This window comes from Rhyacophila brunnea, unplaced genomic scaffold, assembly GCF_057557595.1.
Source record: "Rhyacophila brunnea isolate RB1 unplaced genomic scaffold, BYU_Rbru_1.0 scaffold_4, whole genome shotgun sequence".
NCBI lineage: Eukaryota > Metazoa > Arthropoda > Insecta > Trichoptera > Rhyacophilidae > Rhyacophila > Rhyacophila brunnea.
The window spans coordinates 5783284-5805694 of record NW_028233068.1 but is presented as its reverse complement, the minus strand read 5'-3'; the positions used below and the strand labels follow the sequence as shown (position 1 = coordinate 5805694).

Here is a 22411-nt window from a genome sequence, read left to right as displayed (position 1 = left end):
ATATCGTTTTTTGAAATTCATGTCTGGAAACTGACTAGTACAAAAAATCTATTTATGTTATGAAGACGATTTCAAAGCATGAAAAACATAAAGTTGTTTTTTGGAAGAAGGTTGGTTGGGGACCACATGTTCGGAGCACAAAAAGAAGACGAAACTTTAGTAAATTGGTACCAATAAGCTGCTGTTCTATAAGTTGTGTTCTATAAGATTTTCATCAATCATTACATCATCCAGGAGTTTTTGAGTTATGGCCACGGAGCACAGAATTCCCAATAAATATATTTTTTTATGTTTTTGAACTGTGATAAATATTTCTTACTTTAACACTATCAGGCTCAATCATCGTAGTGCAAGGAAAGCACAAGGTCGTGCCATTTCCCTCGCCCCATCGCCATCATCCCCGGTCCAACCGCTTTGTGTAGGTGTATTATTAATTGAATAAAACATATTTTATTGTATGTGGTGCATATTGTTTCCAATATGTATAATGAATTATTATTAAAAATACAAAGGAATGTTATAACAGTAGGTATGCACATATACTATGGTTTCATTCGTATAGTAATATCAACAAATACGGAAGAACGAAGTGCAAAAAATACGCTCGATATTCAAATAATCTTCAAATACAAGGTAACTATGGAAGTACATAAGTAGGTACGTATTTATGTTACACTTTTTCTTTCACAGTTCAAATCGTGAATGTTTGTTCTGTTCATTAAGATATCATACGTGAAAAACGAACTCCTTTCGAGATGACATAACATCCGAGAATGATTTGGTAAAGACATACTATTTAATATTATTAACTGGGTAGGTACTGAAAATACGTAGTTCTAGTTTGAAGTCATTATGTATACTAACTGAAAACACGGCTGTCTCGACGTCACTTTTTCACATAGGTAGGTACATACATACATACATAATAGGAACGTCATCCAACATAAGATAAAATATTATAACTAATGTTTGGTATCACAGACCACCACTTTCAACTTGCAAGTGTAGACAATATCAAGGTGTTAAAACTTTTTAATATTATAAAAATGCAATATATTCTTGAAAAACAACAAAATACAAAGTTATTGTGAGACATGTTTTCAAATATCGGACGAAATTGGTGGTAAATTAAAAATATATGTCGTTCGTTCGCATCTCTGAATAAATTTGACCTATTCTGAGCGAAATAGAACGAAAAATAAGTAACTGCTAATAACTTAAATGTTTATGATTGGATGCGAGCTGATAACAAGGTAAAACATTTAACAGAGCAAGGTTCCAATAAATTCGGCGAATGGCTGATAACCGTTCCTCGTAGGTAACCAAGTTTCTTTGCCAGCCGAACTATTTGGCGTATTTGGTCCGCGCACTATGTACGATATAAAAAATGTCTATAGGTATAGTAGGTACGTCCAAAATACTGTGATTTTGAATGGTCTCGGAAAAAGTTTATTTTTAAGTAAATACAAATACTTACCTACTATAATTGAGTTATTGAAGACATTATTATTATCATATTACCTCCTCCAGTGTATTTTTTTAATTATGCGGAACAAACAATGAAATATTATTATTTTTTTATATTGTTCGCGACAAAATTATTGTGTTACGGATAAAATAATAATAATACAGACTAATAATAATACGCGGCACGTCGATAAATTTCTTATTTTATTGCACGGCGTTATATTTCTTTTCAAAACCATATGTGGTCAGTTCTATGAAACCTTTTATTATTTTATTATATTATTTAATTCTGAATAAAATAATATTTAATTAACTTATACCAGATTTCATACAATATTATAATTCACGTTTCAAAAAATGCGCTTGTGCGTTACTAAACATTTCAAAATTTTCAATTCTTATTGTATTTTTAGTAGTTCGGCATTTTTATGGTTTGGTTTGGTTTGGTATGCTGAAAATTCACTGTTTTTGTGAAATACGGGATTTTTACATACACAATAAAAAAAATCCGGCTTCTGTGTGGGAAATTATATACTTTAACCTTATTTTGTATATCACTTTTGGTCTAGTGACTGTCGGGCTATGTAAATTATTTATGTTTATTTACATAATATTTTTAATATTTAACTTTGCGTGTATATTAAAATGAACACTTTATAAAATTACACTTGTTTACGTAGGCGTGTGTAGTCGAGATCTTTCAATATGCCGACATGATCTCAATAATTCTTCTTCTTGATCGTGCACTCATGGCTGAGGATCGTGACCAAATTTGAATTTCGTCATCCTTTGAGCGACCAAGACTTTTCATCCTTCTCGATCTTCAGCTTCTCTCAGGGCAGAATGGATGGTGCAATAATTCTTACTTGATAACAAATTCACAAATACTAAAAACGTTGTGGAACCGCCACCAAGTGCCGAGTTATGCCAAGTCTCAAATCAAGATAAATAAAAAAAACATTATATAAACAGTTTAAAGTTGCATATCAATTCTTTGCAAACATTTGTATAAAAACAATAATTCATAGATAATATTTTGAACAAATGTGCACCTTTTTGTATTTCGTCACGAATAGAAAACGTATGCAAACGCACAAAGAAACATGCGAGCGTGGACGTGTCTATAGATGTTGTTTCACTAAAAGTAACGCCGTGTGGTCTCGACGAATGTTGTTTTGGTTAAATCTTATACATTTGTATGATACGGGCTGCCCAGACTACATTTAATTGATAACAATGTGTGCAGGTGAATACGTGCGTAGACTTCCAAATGTTTGTAACGTGCATTTGTTAAGCGATATAAGTTTACAAACAAAGTGGGTATTCTACAAAAAGATCATACAATACCTTCTGGTTATAATCCAAATAAGTCTGTTCAGGTTCTCAATTTCATTAAATATATTAAATAAATATTTATATTGAAAAGGTGAAGTGCCACTGGCTCAAGCCGCTGGTAAAAGACGCTCCTACGTTGGACAGGCAAAACATTTGGAGCGGATAATTAGTCTAGACTTCAACGCGAGTCGCATGAGCGTCTGTACGCTAACCGCAGCCTAAGGCCGCGGACCTGGTGGAAACGCTCATGCAATGCGCGATGAAGTCTAGACTAATTATCCGCTCCAAATGCTTGGCCTGTCCCACGTAGGAGCGTCCTTTACCAGCGGTTTGAGCCAGTGGCACGTCACCTTTTCAATATAAAAAAATATTTAATATATTTAAAGAAATTGAGAACCTGAACAGAGTTGTTTGGATTATAACCAGAGGGTATTATATGATCTTTTTGTAAAATACCCACATTGTTTGTAAACTGATATCGCTTAACAAATACACATTACAAACATTTGTAAGTCTACGCACGTATTCACCTGCACACATTGTTATCAATTAAATGTAGTCTGGGCAGCCCAAATCATACAGATTTATGAGATTTAATCAAAACAACATTCGTCGAGACCACACGGCGTTACTTTTAGTGAAACAAAATCTGTAGACACGTCCACGCTCTCATGTTTGTTTGTGCGTTTGCATACGTTTTCTATTCGTGGCGAAATACAAAAAAAATGCAAATTTGTTTAAAATAGTATCTATGAATTGTTTTTATACAAATGTTTGCAAACAATTGACATGCAACTTTAAAACTGTTTATATAATGTTTTTTTTATTTATCTTGATTTGGGACTTGGCATAACTCGGCACATGATGGCGGTTCCACAACGTTTTTAGTATTGGTGAATTATTGCACCATCCATTCTGTCCTGAGAGAATCGGAAGATCGAGAAGGATGGAAAATCTTGGTCGCTCAAAGGAAGACGAAATTCAAATTTGGTCACGATCCTCAGCCATGAGTGTACGACCAAGAAGAAGAAGAATTATTGAGATCTTGACTACACTCGCCTACGTAAACAAGTGTATATTTATAAAGTGTTCATTTTATTATACATGCAAAGCTAAATATGGAAAATATTATGTAAATAAACATAAATAATTTACATAGCCCAACAGTCACTAGATCAAAATTGATAAAGGTTTATGTTTATAATTCCCCACACAGAAGCGGGTTTTATTTGTATATGTAAAAATCCCGTATTTCACAAAAACAGTGAATTCTCAGCATACCTATAAGATTAACAGAACCAGAAAAAATGCCGAACTACTAAAAAAAACAATAAGAATCGAAAACTTTGAAATGTTTAGTAACGCACAAGCGCATTTTTTGAAACGTTAATAATAATATTATATAAAATCTGGTAAAAATTAATTATACATTATTTTATTCAGAATTAAATAATATAATAAAATAATAAAAGGTTTCACAGCGCTGACCGCGTATGGTTTTGACAAGAAACATGACACCTGACGTAATAAATTAATAAGAAAGTTATTAGTTGCCGCGTAAGAAATCGGCATTATTATTATTATACCCATAACAAAATTATTTTGTCGCCAGCAATATAATAATAATATTTCATTTTATGTTCCGCATAATTAAAAAAATACAATGGAGCAGGAATAACGTAATTATAGTAGGTATGTATTTGTATTTAGTTAAAAATAGACATTTCCGATTTCAAAATTACAATATTTTGGACGTACCTGCTATAATACCTATAGACTTTTTTTATATCTTACATAGTGTGCGGACCAAAAGCATACGCCAAATAGTTCGTCCGGAAAAGAAGCTTGGTTACCTACGAGGAATGGTTATCAGCCATTCGCCGAATTCATTGTAACCTTGCTCTGTTACATATTGTGTACCTTGTTAATATCAAAATCAAGGTTAATGTGCATTTTAAATCTAAAACTATCGTAAATAAATTTCATCAGCGTACCTATATCAGTGGAGGGTTTTGAGACTTGATAAAGAATACTACCAACGTACCTAATAACAATAACAACGTATCTATTTCCCTATCCAATTATTATTGAAGATGACAGTGATGACACATAAAATTGGTGGTTTATTTTTTATATGTACACGTACGTGTGAGTTGGAGGAATTCTGCATCTCTGCATTCGACATCTTCAGGCAATATGTAGGTAATCTTGACTCAATAGGTAGGTACCTACTTTGTTGTATTAATTTTATTATATAAGATATAATTAACTGCATTTATTGACAGTGTTTATTTACCATAGTGCCTGAAGATGCCGTAAGTCAAAAACCGGGTCGCAAAAAACGACTCAAATAGAATACATAGTACAAAACTTAAATGCATTAGATTATTTATACCTGTACATATTAAAAAAAAAAAAACTTAATAGTATAGGTACATGCTAGTGTTATTTATAATAATATGGGCTTAGTAGGTACCTATTTTACTTCAAATAAAAATGAATAGCAAACTAAGACGCGCGTAAAACACAAACTATTTTGTGATCCAAAAGATTCATAGCAGCGGCTACCTAACGCTACCAATTGCAGACGTTTTTTGAAGTCGGGGAAAGGAAGGGCGAGGGGAACAGTCAATTTTGTTTGACACACCGCTAGCTAGCCGCTCGAAACGCTGCAAATTCGACGAGCGGCCAGACTGTCTACCGCTCACTCTCCGCGCTTTCATGGTGGTCCCCATACATTTTTTGGCTCCGCTCGACCTGGCCGCCCCTACGAGGCCCACAGGCTAAGGCAAATTTCTTAGAAATGCATCTAGGTATATTTTTTCATAACAATGCATTTCTAGACAACCCATGCCTGATAATAAAAAATACAGTTTTTATTGAAGAAAGCACCCTTACATGACTGTATTGCTCTCTTCCGTTTTCTTTAAGACAATATGAGATAATAGTATATTATTCTATTCTTCAGTGCTATTCAACAAGTTTTTTTTGCTTGCAGACAAAATCACAAAATACATCATTTATTTAGGGTAGGTACCTACTACTAATATCGATAATAACGTTAAATTATTACGCACCTTTTTTTTGATTTTCAATTAAAACACATGAAATATATACATAGGTATTGTGAAAAATAATTTATTTGTTAATTAATGTTTTATGACTAAATAAATTACCTCTGTGTAGGTATCTACCAAGGCTTGGATTTTAGACCCTTTGGTATGAACCACAGGGCTTAGCTGACTTGGGTAAGAGTGTAAATCGCGGGTTCCCAAACAGTTATGATTTTGAGTACATTCAATTTGTAATCAATACGGGAGTGGAAGTCACAATATTTTATGGAATGAAACGGGAGAGAAATGGATGGAAGAAACAAAACAATAACTGTCCGATTGACGATTGCGTAAAATATAGGATAGCCAACTTTAGGTACTAGGTAGGCTTGACGCATTCATAGTTTTCACAATACATCATAAGACAATCGAGGCCGTTCATTAGTCGACCTGTTTATATTAGATGGTATGCAACCAGCAAGGTGTCTTCCCATCGGTATGGAGCGATATACAACCGAGGAGGTTTAATAACGCTATTGTGCAAGTAAATTAAAATGTCAGTGGTCTCTGTACAATTTTTGCGTGTATGGGCATCTTCATCAGGGGGAACGAACAAATTTAAACGTTCATAGTATTACCCATATCATGCTGAGCTAGGTACCTACTCTTATTTTTTATTTCGGTTTTAGTTCGGCAGAAATACTTCGCAGTGAAAAAATACTCGTAGGTAGGTACCTACCTAAACTCTTTACCTATCTTTCATGTTATACAGAAAATAAAGCTAATGGAAAAAATATATTGTTGGATATTAAAATAACCATAGTAATACGGTCCTTTGAAATAAATCATTAAATCAATATAGGTAGGTACCTACTCAGTTCATATTTTTTGTTTCACAAAACTTCTACGTAGCAAAGCTGTTGACTATTCAATAATAATACAATGAATCCTACCTATTGTGCATTGAAAAAAATATTGTCGCTGAAGATTTATTGCTCCCAAATCCACAGAAATGTTACGTAAGGAAGAGATTTTTTTGTCTCAAAAAAAGGTTTTATAAACAATAACTAATAGCACATGTAATTTTTGATTTGAGGGCTTTGAAAGAATAAATTTTCTTACAAAATATTAGTTTAAACAGCAATCCTCGACTAACAAGAGGTCGTGGTCGTGGTCGTTTACATCGTCGTAGTATTTATTTATAAAACCATAATAATTATAAAAAAGTACATACCCACCTAAATCAAGTAGGTACTATAATAATTATTGTGTCTTGATTGTGAGCTTTTGTTGGTGTTTTGAATTATTGTTTGTCTTGTGATTGGAGAAACTTGTCGCATACTATGCAAACCACAAACATAGTGGTACTATGATAGTACTAAGGATTTTTATATAGGTACCTAATGTACAATAATAGCAGAGTACAAATGAGTAAAAATAACAAAACTGTGTAGGTATTGGCAAGTGGTAACGACGAAATCTTAGAACAATGTATATTGAGTTGTTTCCCTATAGAAGTTGGGTATCGAATAGGACCTTACACTCCGGTGATTTGGGTAAGTGTCTAAACTCTATCTTATACCTAGTAACATAAAAAGCGAATAAATATTACGTAGTAGTTATTAATTTCATATACCTATTATCGCAAAGGTATTTTTTGTTATATATTCATAGAACAGATTCCTTATTACAGAGGTATTTGAGTCTCATAGGGAGATTTAAAATACTGTAGAAAAATTGACGCGGCATTTTGTTTAGGAACATCACTGTGTGACGTGTTTCTTCTCACCCTCATATGCACCTATATATTATATAATACATAACATATAGATTGCATTGAGCAAATAATACATTGCGAAAACTCATGCGATAGATGTTGACGAAATAAAAGAAGTAGCATACATTTAAATAAAATCATAGAGGAATCCAATGGGAATTTACTTACATAATAATTAATAGTTTCAACAACATCAGAAACCTATTAGAATAAATTATCCCACATGCCCACATGGTGTAAATATTTGAATATTTTTTTCTAATATCTACAAGTCTGGGGTTGTTTAAAATTATGCATATTTAATAATGAATGCTACATTCGTAAAACTGGTGTATTCATTAAGTGCTTAATTTTATTAAATTAATTTATTATGAACCATGCTCCTACTTTTTCGTACATGATGGATTTTGATGTGATTAAAAAATTGTTTAATCAAAATATTTCCAATTTAGGTACTAGCTTTAAATAAAGTAGCATGTAACTTGGTTTAACCAATGTACTTATCTTCTGTTTGAGACTTGAAGATAAGATACCTTATCGTTATTGATTTTTGGGTTTTCGCCGTGTGTAATTCTTCATTCTTTGCTCGACGTTTCGGGCTTGTTGCAGAGGCCATTATCAAGAGATATTATATGATATCGAGGAAAGAAGGAAGAAGTACACGTGGTGAAAACCTAAAAATCAATAACAATAAAGTATCTTCACTCATGTTTCCATTTACACTTATTTACATGTTTTTATTCAAACTACTGACGAAACAAATGGACAATTGTATTGGTTTGTCCATTATTTCATATATTTTTATGTTTCCTACTCCAATTAGATTCATATACTTACATTTAGGTATACTTATTTGTATAAGTATTATTATAATGAATGATGTAATTTTTAGTAAACGATTTCGTAAACTTATATTATGATATATTTTTTATGTTACAAACAACTGATTCGGGCGAAGGTGATGAGGAAAATGTTTTATAAAGTACATTATGTAAAACTAAGATATTTTTTATATTACAGATATTATATCTAATATTGCACATTTTTGAAAAATTATTGAGCGTTCCTGTTCGTAAAATTTTCCATTTCGAGCACTGCAATGACAATAAATGGCGATATAATAATTTTTACCTAAGTGCTTTAAAGCAAAACTATATATTCATTATGGAAAAACCGAGGTTGAAAATAAAATTTTTACTAATCATAATCAATACAAGTATAACAAGATTATTTATTTCTACTGATAAGAATGCTAAGATGAAAGAAGAAAGATTAAAAAAGAAAACAAAATACATTTTTTAAAGATTTATTATATTATGGTACAAAAGGATTAATCACAAAATAGTACAATTTATTTAATCACTATAATAAATATTAAATAAATAAATAAGCGATGGTCTAAATAACAGGCGGGTACATAAAGCATAATTTTATTGTACTTATAGCATTGTTTATGTGAAGGTAATACTTGCTTTATTAAAAATACATAGAGACGTATATATGTATTTTTATTTGTTTTGTTTTAATAGAACCGGCCTTTTTCAATTTATATCTAATGTTGTAGACGTCCTGAATGTCCATAGTATTTTTTTTAATAAATAAATAATTCAATCAAACAGTAAATACGGTAGGTACTTAATTAAAAATCCAGAACAGTGGAGAGAGCTATAAAAGTGATTACATACGTATAATAAAAAAACAGGTAAGTAGTATAAAACGCAAGAGAATGAACGATAAAATACTCTTAGGGTCAATTTGTGATCAGGCTCCTCCTGGGCCCGTGCCCCCAGGCTAGAGCCCTGTCAGTTTCCCCATTGTGGGGGCCATGGATATATATATATATATATATTTACACCCTGAAGATGCCGAAAGTCAAAATCTGGGTCACCGAAACCAATATATTCTGAAGGTGCCCCTCGAAAAGGGGTTTATATGAAATAACCAAAATTTTATAGGAGGGAGGAAACACACATAAATAAATAAATAACAAGAATTTCAGTGATGTTTGGTTATATTTTTTAATCATTGACATTCATTGCCTTAACTTAAAACATCATAGGCAGGTACTATGAATCACTGAAATTCTTGTTGTTTATTTTGTTTTCCTTTCTCCCGTAAAATTTAGTTTTTGCATATAGACCCCTTTTCGATGGGACACCTTCATTTATGGAAGTGTATAAATCAAAAGATTGTTTTTAAATAAAAGTACCTATCACGTATTAATTCTTGTTTTTTTAATTGTGATAGATAAACTGTATGGTTTTATTTGCACCTATTTAGCTAAGGTACTTAGTGCAAATAAAATAGGAAAATATCAGAAAAAACATATTTATTATTGCATTCGTATTTCATCAACAATGAGTTAGGTATATTAAAAGTTATCTTGTAAAATAAAACAGTGAATATTACATTAAACTTTAGCTACATATACAAAAACAAATATATATAACACGAGTATCTTTTTATTATTTTATATAATATTAAAGTTATAATAATAAGTTGGATTGCAGAGGTAGTACCTTTGTTCTGAGTAAACCAGTCACTGGTCCTCGCTGTCCTACAAGGCAAGTGGATGCGTAATATAGATCAAAAACAGATCATTAGCCTCTCCCTTACCGAGACCGTCTGTGCGTGGTGCCAGCACCACATCCTCCTAGAGGTGACCCTGGTGTCGCAGAACACAGCGGATCTAGACTGGGAAGTCAATAAATATCCCTGGTATTGGGCGGCAGCAATTACCAGTACTGATGTAAGGTGGAGAGGATGGACTTCGGTACAGCTTACATTTAGATAACTGAAGGCATGGTCGCAACGGCTTTAATGGCTTTGACACTGCGATGTGGAAAGCAACGGGAAACTACCACAATAACTATATTCCTAGTAATCATCATGGCTGGAAAATCAAATTGCATGGCCCTCAGTCCCCGGCAGGCCTTAAATGGTCAGAGGTGCTAAGAATCCCCGGGCCGGCTATGAAGATTGCGACCTGGCATGTGCAATTTATGTTCAAAAGTGGAAAATTGCAAAACGTTATTATGGGAATGAATCGGTTATAATTAGACATCCTTGGTATCAGTGAAGTGAAGTGGAAGGGAAACGGCAGATTTAAAACTGACAACGGCACCTTGTATCACTCGGGAAATGATGATAACCACCGTCGAAATAGAGTGGGTATCATAGTGACCGATAAAATTAACAGATCGGTCAATAGTTTTGTTCCCTACTCTGACAGAGTAATGCTATTACAACTCAAATCATGGATGGTTAATGTTAATATAATACAGGTGTACGCTCCAACTGCCGACAAAGATGACGATGTTATAGAAGAATTCTATCAACAGATAAATGAAATTCTAAAATCGACGAAAGATAATGAAGTTACCTTGATTATAGGAGATTTCAATGCAAAGATTGGTAAAGGTAAAAGTGGAGAATTAGTAGGAGAATTTGGTCTAGGACAAAGAAATGATCGAGGAGAAAGATTACTACATTTTTTCCAGGAACAGAGTATGGTTGTTTGTAACACATTATTCAAGCTTCCAGCAAGGCGATTGTATACATGGAAATCCCCACAAGATGATGGCAATAACATTGTAAGAAATCAAATAGACTATATATTAATTCGCAATCGTTACAGAAATAGCGTAACATCTACTAAAACTTATCCAGGTACTGACATCTCATCTGACCACAATCTAAAACATCTAATAACATTATAGATTATCGTTTTCAATCTGAACACTAAAAATTACAAACATCTCTTATTATTTTTTTAACCAATAATTTTTATGTTGAAGTAAACTTTTTTTATAAACAAGCAATTTTGCACTTATCACGTTTGTTCACTAGGGCAAGACTAGGCCATCTCTTTGGTAATTTTGAATATATTTTTATTAAAATATTATGTTTTTTGTGTTTTTAAATGCCTCCCCACCTCGCAACACATGGCCGTCTGCCATATAGCTCCGCCGATGTTTCAATGGACATTATTATTTAATTCCTCTTATTTTTTGATTTTTTAAGAGATTTCATCGAGACGTCCATCGACTTTCTGAAATAAATCGAAACAATTAAACATATTTTCATATTATACGAGTATTTTAGATTCGATTTCACACAATATTCGCAGGGACACGCCAAGGGCGCCTGGTGTCAACCGCTGCCCCAACCCCTGCCTGGTGCCAACCCAAAAGTATGGAATAATAAAGAATTTAGTGATATCAAATAGTTTTTCTTTGTACTTATTTGTTATTGTATTAGTATCTGCCCATTCAATTACTTCCTAGGAAAACATTGAGTAATTTAAACCAGCCCACATTAAACTTTTCATAATAATTTTTTAATAATAATTTATTTATTTAAAAACGGTTACTGTGTTATAGGGTAAGTTTAGTTTGCTTGATTATAATAAGATCGTATATCATAAAATTTAATATTAGATTAAGTGACATTCTTATAATATTAAGAGTTAGGTAGGTATGTACCAGTGGCGAGGGGTGTAGGTAGGCTGTTAAGATTCGACATAAATAGTGCACATTATACTTTGTCAGTCTTATTTATTTGTTTTCATCTACTTAACTAAGAATACAATTTGCATATGGTGCTGGTTAGTTTTTTTAAATTCATTTAAACCCTGTCTAACCCATGGCCCCCACATCCTGAAGCGGGCCACAAGACTAGGATATTTGGCGGGCCCCCCTACCTATCGCTTAGGATAAAGGCAGTGTGACGCTCTACAGTAGCGTTTTCCAAATGGTGTACGCGGTAAAATTAATGTGTATATTTAGTGTTTTTTTGTATATTATAATACATTCATTTGAAATTATGGAGTTGTCGAGTATTGATACACAATTAAAAATTGTATCGTACAACCACATAATTTTCAGGAGACTTTTTTTTTACTATTGAAGCATATTTGTGATGTGTGTTTATCCCACTTATCTGGTCGACTCGCCTCGCCGGGCCCTTCCCAAGCCCGGGTCCCCAGGCTAGAGCCCTGTCAGACCCACCCTTGTGAGGGCCATGGCCTAATCAAACCATAATGGTTTAGGTATACTGTGGGCGACTCGACAAAAATAGTCCATACCTTTTTAGTCATACTTATTATTTATTTATTTATTCAATAAGCGCTGCCTAAACCAAATCATAATCGATAAAAAATATTCTTCTATCTGTAAAATATCTAAAATTATATTATGGTTTAGATATTTCATAGATAAATGAATATTTTTTGACTATTATGGCTTGGATTCGGATTATTGAATTTTATAAACTAACATCTATCCAACGCTATCTACGCATTGTAGTGTTAGTTAAATGAAAACAAATACGTTTGGCTTACAAAATTTAGTATGCACAAATTATGTTAGATCTTACAGCTTACCCCCACCCTTCATTACTTTTATGTTCTTAAGTACTTACGGAATTTTGGCTGCTTTGTAGTTTAGTAGAGCAATGATCCACGCAAATCCCAATAATTCCAATATTATTGAACAAATTCAAGATTTCGCAGCCGTGTCAACGATGAACAATGAAAATAAAATACAAGGGTATGGTTAGTAGATAGAAAATATCACAGGATTGATTAAAAAAGAAACCTTCAGCCATTAATAGTAGTGGTCGCTATAATAGTCGCTGACGTTTAAAAATCATTGTATCCAAACTGTTCATTTTCAAAATTGATAGATCAAGATAAAGTTTGCATATTTTCGATTCGATTTAAAATTTGATGTTATATTGTTTGACTTAGCTTTCAGAATTATTTAAATTTTGACATGTTGTATGCCTAGATACAAAATATTTTAATATTGAATAATGTGATCATAATTGTTTTGGTAGGATTGATTGAAGGAATTGTGCACCCAAGGCCTACTATTATAATCAGGCCGTGACACGAAACTGTAATAAGTGGGCTCGCACATCAGAACTCGCCGCATGCGTCTTACGACGAATTCATCAATGTGACGTCATCGTAAACCAAGAAACAAACGTTATCAAATGGAGCTTCGCAGATTGGCCGATGCAACTGCGACTCTGCGACCCTGCGACATTCGTCTAGTTGCATTGGCCAAAGCCTGCATGTCGATGTCCGGCTATATGCGCACAGCTGCACAATCGGCCATTTCTCTCCAGACTGTCGTCGCGAGAGCTAGCAGCGCTAGGCAGATGTGCGAGGTTGTGATCATGCAACATTCGCCGGCAGTCTGGGAAGTTATGATTTATGGCCGTCAGGCACACAAGGCGAGTTGTGATGTGCGAGCCGGCTAAACATCGACGTCGTTGCTCATACTTCGAATGCAATATTATGGTAAACTGTCAGTATAAAATGGTGATTGTTGCATATTAGATCGAAATATGAAATCGAAAAACGTACATTATTGCGTAAAGGTTACCGCATTGAATTCGAAGATAAACAATGACTAGCACTACCGTCGTAATTTGCAATTTAGCATCACGGCCTAAATAAAGTCGACCTTATTATACACCAATCTAAAAACATATTCAATGAAACAAAATCGTTATCAAAGGTACAAGTTTGTAGTTACATATTATTAGGTATGTAATCCGACTTGCACATCTAAACTCGTCTTGTCTGCGGCACAGCCATAAATCAAACCTTGTAAGAATGTCCCATGCATGTTGCATATTCGAACGCGCACATAGGCGCCTAGCAACAGCGACGCGCGGAACCTCTCGAAACGCGCATGTTTTATTGTACCAAGCACTAAAATACGTAGTCCGAAACTAATGTGACATTATTATCTTTGTAGTTGTTGTAAGTTCTTACACCAAATAAATATAAAATACCTTTATTTCTGATCGCCTTTTTAAGTTGACGTAATTCCCAAAAGAAGGCCGCAAATTGAAATAATACGATTATAACAATAATTTCAATAACAGTTGCTATCATCACGTTTTTCAGCGTCCACCATGTTACACCTGAAAAATATTAGGTAGGAATTACAAAAATTTATAAATAGTATTATTAAGCCAACAGAAAATGGGGAAAAACATAATGTTTTTATACTGGGATAGATAGATAGATACACACAGAAGCGAATAAACGTCACATCATCGGGGTATGCTTTCAACCACTAAAGTATGCAGTGCATAAAGATTCGATAACCGCTTACGATTCAAATTAAAGTTCTACTACTGGAATGGCTGTATGTACCCACCTTATATTATTACATATTATGTGAGTATCTTTTTTAATTTTCTTATACCATCTAAAATAATTCAATCTTCTGTTACATTGCTCTGCAGCTCTATATGGTTCTATGCCACTTTCAGCACCCATGTCCAAGAATCTATTCCCTTGGTATTATTTATCCATATTTGGACCGTATAGAAGAGGGGTGTTCAACCACCGAGTCCATACAGTTTGAGTGGGAAACCATATAATCCATCCATTTTATATGTGGTCCAGCTAGAATATACGCTTCATAACTTTGCACTCTGGCTCTAGGGTGAAAATGATGTAATATATTCTAAAAATATTTTTTTACATGTATTATTTTCTATTAATTTAGTTATTACTAATACAAGAGTGAATTTCATTTGATATAATTTTATGTGAGGTAATCATGCAGAAGCATATTATCAGCGTAGTAAAAAATGCAAAGAAATTGCAAAGTCATAAAACAACCTTATTTCTGCCAAGCCCCACTTCAACGCGTCAAAAATCTCCATGTTCCCCCTATCAAAATTTTATAGTTACCTAACTAATTCTGAAAAAAAGATGAATCGTTTCAAACAAAAAATGCACATAGGCTATAATATTTTTAATTTAAATTTCGTAAGTAAATATGTATATTACGTTATTATGTGCAACTCTGAAGAAAATTAGTGCGATCCTTGTGCAATGCTTCGTCTTCAAATGATTTTCAAGATGACCTTCCCCCCCAAAAACAGTCTTGTCCCTCCCCGGGTGGGGCTTACGCCCCACGTTGAGAATCACTGCTCTAACACGTAATATTTTGCTGTTTAGCTACCGAATTACCAGTTCGTAAAGTCGAATGAATGAGTTTTTCAAAGAAATGAAATTGTTTGCTCATATTATTAGTTTTTAATATTATATAGCTGACAGTGGTTGCGACCCTATAGAACGGCACGAATAGGTATTCTGCTAGTACGTAGAAGAATTATTGTAGAACTTCAATTGGCACAACGAAAAACGTATCGGAATTTTGGAGAAATTTTATTTGCGAGAAAACCGGTAGGTTCGGCCTACCGGTTTTCTCGCTGACAATGCTATTCTTATTTTAAAAAAATCGGTGTGTGTACTTATGTATGCGCGTTAGAAGTTATACTTCATTGGCGTAACAAAACAAAAACAAAACTTGTGATAAACTAGATTCTTTGACTAGCTCTTAATTATCTTGTTAAATTACACACTCAAGAAAAAGGACCGCTTATTGGAACGCCGTTGGTTTATTTCTATACAATTTAACTTATATTAATAAATTATGTAATGGTTTCTCGTTGTTTTTATTTTTAAAGTACCAACTGCCACTGACGTTTAATAGTTTGTTTACGTAAGGAATTGCAAATGGCCGACAATAACAAATTCGCTGCCTAGGCAACGAAACAGTTCTAAACTATAATATTATACTGTATAATCGTCACGATTGCAGTATCATACTGTGGCGTAAAGTTAGTGCGTTCGGCTGATAACCGAACAATCGGTGGTTCGAATCCAATCGAGTGCGTTTTTTTCGTGTGAAAAAATTAATTATATGTCACACGCCAAAAATACACTCTGATCTGATTTTCCAAACGCGCCAAAAGAAGTATAACTTCAAAAATAAACATTTTTTTTTTGGAAAGAATAAAAACTTTCGCTTCTATTATCAAAAGCGTTTTAAGTTGTACTTTTTTAGCAATCGCTTCAGAATAATTCTCACGTGACCCTGGTTGAAAATCAAAAATGATCGAGCTCCATTCATTTCACAAATGAAGGGTAGGTTGTTAGAAGTATTATTAATATTGTCACGATGGCTGTCGTGGGTCCCGGGTTCGAATGCTAGGTCTGGCAAGTATACATATTGTTTTTCAATTTCGGAGTATGGACATAATAGGTTGAGCAAGTGGCTGACATCATTTCTCGTAAAAACAAAATATGTTAATACAAACCTCTTCACTGTGGAGGCCCATAATATGATCTTATTAGGATCGGAGATGGTCGAAAGAAATAGAATAATTATATTATATACAAGCTTACCGGTCAAACTAAATGAGCATGGCGTAGATGTTCCCTCGGAGTTGCTGGCATGGCATGATATGGTTCTATTATTTTGAGCTGTCGGTATGTCATTTAAGTATAGCCAGCTTTGCGTAGTATCATCAGTGCAGTTTATATGTTCGGCTTTCTCAATATGTTTAATATCAGTGTCAAATTTCCATACGAATGTAATCTATTTAAATGTATAAAAATATTATGTTTCATATTTTCACAGTTTGAAAAATTGTATATTATTCTTCTTGATGGAAAGACATTATAGGTATTTATAATAAGATGAGCCTCAGAAAGTATCATACTTTGGGTGTAATTTAGGTATAACCCCTGTTTAAAATACTCCGGTATGAAAACCTTCCATAAAAATAACCCCTCGTAAAAAAAAGTTTTGATTATAATTATACTGAAACCTCTTACACAAAATGTAGTTTAATAATATTATCAATATGTGTTTAAATTTATACTAAACGCCAAACGGTGTAGAATAGACATATTTCATTAAACATATTTATATAGTTTTTTTTTTTACTGGGTGGGGGGAATGTTTGGGGTTGTGTAAATTTACAAAAAATTTCCGCCCATCATAAATTTTCACTTCTACGGAAAATATTATTTAACATTTTGACAGCTAGAATTTATAAACTTCGAATGTTTAATGTTATGTAAGTACGTATTTTTTAAGATAACATTTAAAAAAAATAATTAGGATTTTAAACTACAGATGTGTTCATATTATGTGGCACGCGAAAATATCCAATTAGAGTAGTGATTTCTAAAATTGGAGAATTATCCATTTTGGGAGTGCTAAAGTCCCAAGGTGGGCATAAGTAGATAGCGGGATAGGTTGATTAAAAGGCTCATAAATATAAACAAATACCTTCTACGCATTGTCATATTATTAGGGAGCGGATTTATATGCAACAAAAAACATGATTATATGCGTGCACATATCACACACTTAAAATCAGTAAAATATGCACTAAAACCAAAGAAATATGCAGTTAAAAATTCACATTATATGGAAAAAAAATATAAATACCCACTTCACCCAATATTACTGATAAAAAATCGAATAACAAATTAAAAATCTCAATCAATATAATACAATAACAAAAAACACAAATAATCAATATAAAGTTAATCTATTACAATTTTAAAATAGTTTGTTTACAAGTACAAATAATTACATAAGAAATGATGTAAACTATACACAACTTTAAAAAACAAAAATGACACACTTAACTAGGTACTATTCCTAAATACTACATATTTATTGTTACTCTCCGAAAAAAAGTTACAATATTGTGTTATATGCGGATGCCAAAAGTGCATCTAAACTATCTACCTACCTAATTTAGTAATACTTCGACAAAATAATTTAAAAAAACTAAAATTATAAATGCAAATGTCCTAAAATATGCATTTATTTATGAAATATGCACTAATGTCTCAAATATGCTCTAACGTCTCAAAAATGCACAATACAATTTTATTTTTGAATTCTGCGTCTTTCAAAACGGATTTCTGTGCAAGTCTCGTAGCTGTGCATCCACCCTAACAAAACATGCACTAGCATATAAATCCGGGCCCTACATATTATTATGTGTGAAAAGCTGATTTTACCATACTTATAGCTGTTTACAGTTCAAATACTTTACTTATTTATGGTTGAAATAATTCTATTAACTTTGAAAAAAATTAATAGCTTAAACACAATTAATTTAAAAAAAAAACTATCTCGAATGATGAATATAATGTATTCTACTATCAGTTTTCAGAACTTCAGACTTCAAAGTCTGTAAATTCATGCACCAGTAACTGTGTGTATATTATATTTAAATATTTGCAAAAACGGCGATGCGTAACCTTTTTGTGAAATTAAATGTAGTTTGTAACATGTATGAAATTTGCATAATAATGAATATACGTCATTCAATTTCCACGAATTATAGTAAAATAAAACTTATGTAGTTACATTTTTAGGGTTGCCATCGGCAGAGCATATAACAGCTGTTTTTTCTTTATCGACATGACGAGATATTCGACACTCTGGTTTATCTAAAATAGTAAAATAACAATTAATACGATAAATAGGTGAACTGTGCTTTATTTTTAAAATCATATTTACTATGAAGTTAGTGCAGTTACGTGCTGTAAATTGAGTGAAGTATTTAAAAAAATTAAGTATCTATCCTACTATTTACATTTTTTAAGTTTATTAAATTAAGCAGTCATCCATTGGTTCGATTCACATAAACTTTATAGTAATTTATGATGAACTATAAAATAAGTAAATCACTCTTACATTTGACATCGACATGTGTAGTGATTTTCTGCGATCCATGCTCATTAGAAGCTTCGCAGGTGAGGTATCTGCTGTCAGACTTTCCAAGATTTCGGTTAAAAAATAATTTATCATTTTTTACTGATACCATAGTGTTGTCGATTATTTTGGAAAACATGGAATTTGGAGACGTGCTGCTGTACCAGGTATATTTTGGTGTCGGTTCTCCCCTAAAAGAAACACATTTATCTATATAGTCTCCCACTAATCGGTTGGTTATTGACATGTGTAATCCTTTCTGTGCCTCGATTTAGTTAATTGGTGAAATTATTGCGGCGGTTAAACATTAAAATAATTGACGGTTTTGATAAAATATTTGCATGCTAAAAAAAATCAATGCGTGAAGATTACGTGATTTAGGTACCATTTAAATAAAATTTTGCTTTGTTATTTTGCCTCAATCATAGTCGCTAAAAATGGAAAACCGTTCAGTAAAGGATAATTTATAATGTAATATGAAAGAACAACGGTTAAAATGGTACCACGATCTCTTTGAAAATTTTGAAAACAAGAAAAATTTATTTAAAGAATAGAAGATAATAATAAATCTTCGGCTAGAAACACGATGAAAAATAGAATCTCAAGAACTCAATTGTCACTTTTAAACTTTTTTAATAGATTTCTTAAAAACTATTTTTTCAAGTGAAAAACTGGTCGGCATGTCAGACAGTCAAAAAATAATATTTGGGAAATTTTGGCACGCGTACGTAAAAATGTTCACCAACACTGATATAGAAATAATATTAAATTCCGCACAATCAATATGTATAAAATAACCAGTTATCGACTGAAAAAAAAACAATTTGTGAAAATGGAATGTATATTATTAAGACTATACATAGGTAGCCGTTTTTATTTCGGAAATTGGTAACACTGGTGATAGGTACCTACTAGGTGCAATTTGACTTCTGCATTTTGAACGGCTAAAGTACTCAGAACGATTTAACAAACGGAGGCTTTTTTTTTTTTTTAAATTCATTTGAAAATTTCATCTCGGCCAAAAAATGGAATTAACTCGTGAAAATTTTCGTGCGACTATTTTTCACAACTTTCGACGTAGATTATCGAAAGAACAGTCCGTTGCTGATACTTGCTGGTTTAACGAATTTTATCGTGGCCGTCTTTTGCTCACAGACGAGCCGCGTGAAGGTCGTCCAAAATCGGTTGTTTCTCCAGAAAACATCGATGCTGTGCGTGAACTGATAATGCAAGATCGTCATGTGACTTACCGTGAGATTGAAGCATCCCTGGGCATTAGTAACACCAGCGTGTATACGATCTCGCAAGAATATTTAGACGTGAAGAAACTATGTTCAAGTTGGATCCCGCATAATTTGACAATCGCACAAAAAAGGCGCGTGTCGAAAAATTCAAATCGATGCAAGGAAATGCTCAAAAAATACGATCGAAGTGCTTCAAAAAACCTTTATAAGATTGTTACAGATGACGATTTTTGCATCTATACGTATGAGCCCGAAAATAAACACAGTCGACCGTATGGGTCTTCAAAATTGATCTTAAACAAACAAAAGTTGCTCTTTCTCGAAGCACTTCGAAGCAAAATGATCGCCTGTTTTTTCAGAGAAAACGGGTCATTTTGCAACTGTGCCTTAAGACATTTAGAGAATCGTAGAACAGTCAATTCTGAATGGTATACAACCATTTGTTTGCCAGAAGTTTTTGGTGAAATAACGTAAAGCAACCGTTGACGTCAAATCATCGAGATTTCACACATCGGCTCAAACAAGCGCCTAATTGAGCACTCAAAACAACAAATTGATGGGTCATCCGCCGCACAGCCCCGATTTGGCACCAAATGATTTCTTTTTATTCCCGACAGTCAAAGATAAATTGCGTGGTCAACGATTTTCTACACCAGAAGAGGCGGTTGATGCATTCAAAAACCATGTTTTGGAGTTACCTTCTGTAAATTGGCAAAAATGCTCTTCAGATTGGTTCAAACGCATGGAAAGTGTATAAATTATCGTGGAGAATATTTTGAAAAACAATAAAACTGTTTTGATTTATAAAAAATTTGTTTTTGTTTGTTGTTCCCGAAATATAAACGGCTACCCTCGTAGTATACTGTTTCATTAGGTATGTAATGTAAATAAAACGTTACTTATAAAGTATATTAATTAGTGTGGTTACATGAAAAGTATTTTAATTATTAATGGCATGTAAAGGTTAGCGATGTCCCTAGGCAAAGTTTCACCTGTAAGTAGTGTCAAAACTCCACCCTCCCACAACTTTTAATCTTAAATGTTACATCATGTACATTTAGTTAACTTTACAGGAGAGAAGAAAAACGTTATATTATGTCCATTTACGATCATGGATATAATGCTACTTCTGTTATGATACCGAAATGGAAATCATTAGTTTTGTATTTAACTAAACTTTAAATTGAAGTAATTTTTGGTAGACACGAACATGCTGTCCTGTGCCTCCTAGGTACATAAATAAATCCATTACGTTTCTACGAGATATTCTTCTTTAACAGGACAATATATTAGTACACAAAACATTTTGATTACACATCCACAGCATTTTTGAATTTGCACGTAATTATGACCTTCTTCTTCCACGGCGCTACATCTCGGGGTGGGATTTAACCTCCTTCACAACCGCTTTCTACTCACTCCGGTATTTCGCCACACTTATACAGTTACCGGGTCTTCCTATATGAAGCCAGTCCACTTCTACGGCGTCAGCCCATATCCTTCTTGGTCGGCCTCTGGGTCTCTTCCGTTGGGGTAGCCACTTCGTCATGATCCTTGGCGCTCTTCAGGCATTCTCTCCACATGTCCCGCCCATCGTAGTCTTTGGAAATTACAGTATCTTATGATTGTTTGCTGTTCAATCAGCTCTTGCAACTCGTGGTTCATTTTTATTCTGTAGTTCCCATTTTCCAACGTGGGTCCAAAAATCTTTCGAGTATTTTGCGCTCGAAGACAACTAATTTATTTTCCTCGTTTTGAGTTAAGCACCAAGTCTCACAGCCATAAGTGACCACTGGCCTTATAATGGTTTTATATATTAGAAGTTTACTTCTTCGGCCTAGAATTTTCGACCCCACCAGTCGCTTGCAGGCATGCCAGCATTTATTCCCGGAGATAAGGCGGATTTTTGTTACCTCTGCTGTCTTATTTTGGGTATTTAGGCTGGATCCGAGATACGTGAACTTGTCCACCCCT

General features: G+C 33.3%; 1 long non-coding RNA gene across 1 annotated transcript; it reads right to left on the bottom strand.

Moving 5' to 3' along the window:
• Window positions 1-14445: 14445 nt before the first annotated feature.
• Window positions 14446-19345, bottom strand: LOC147066748 (uncharacterized). Its single transcript, XR_015071569.1, has 4 exons — window positions 19176-19345; window positions 18846-18928; window positions 16856-17048; window positions 14446-14571 (listed from the first exon to the last, which is right to left on the bottom strand). It is a non-coding gene; the product is annotated as an uncharacterized LOC147066748 (long non-coding RNA).
• Between the last annotated feature and the right edge of the window lie 3066 nt (window positions 19346-22411).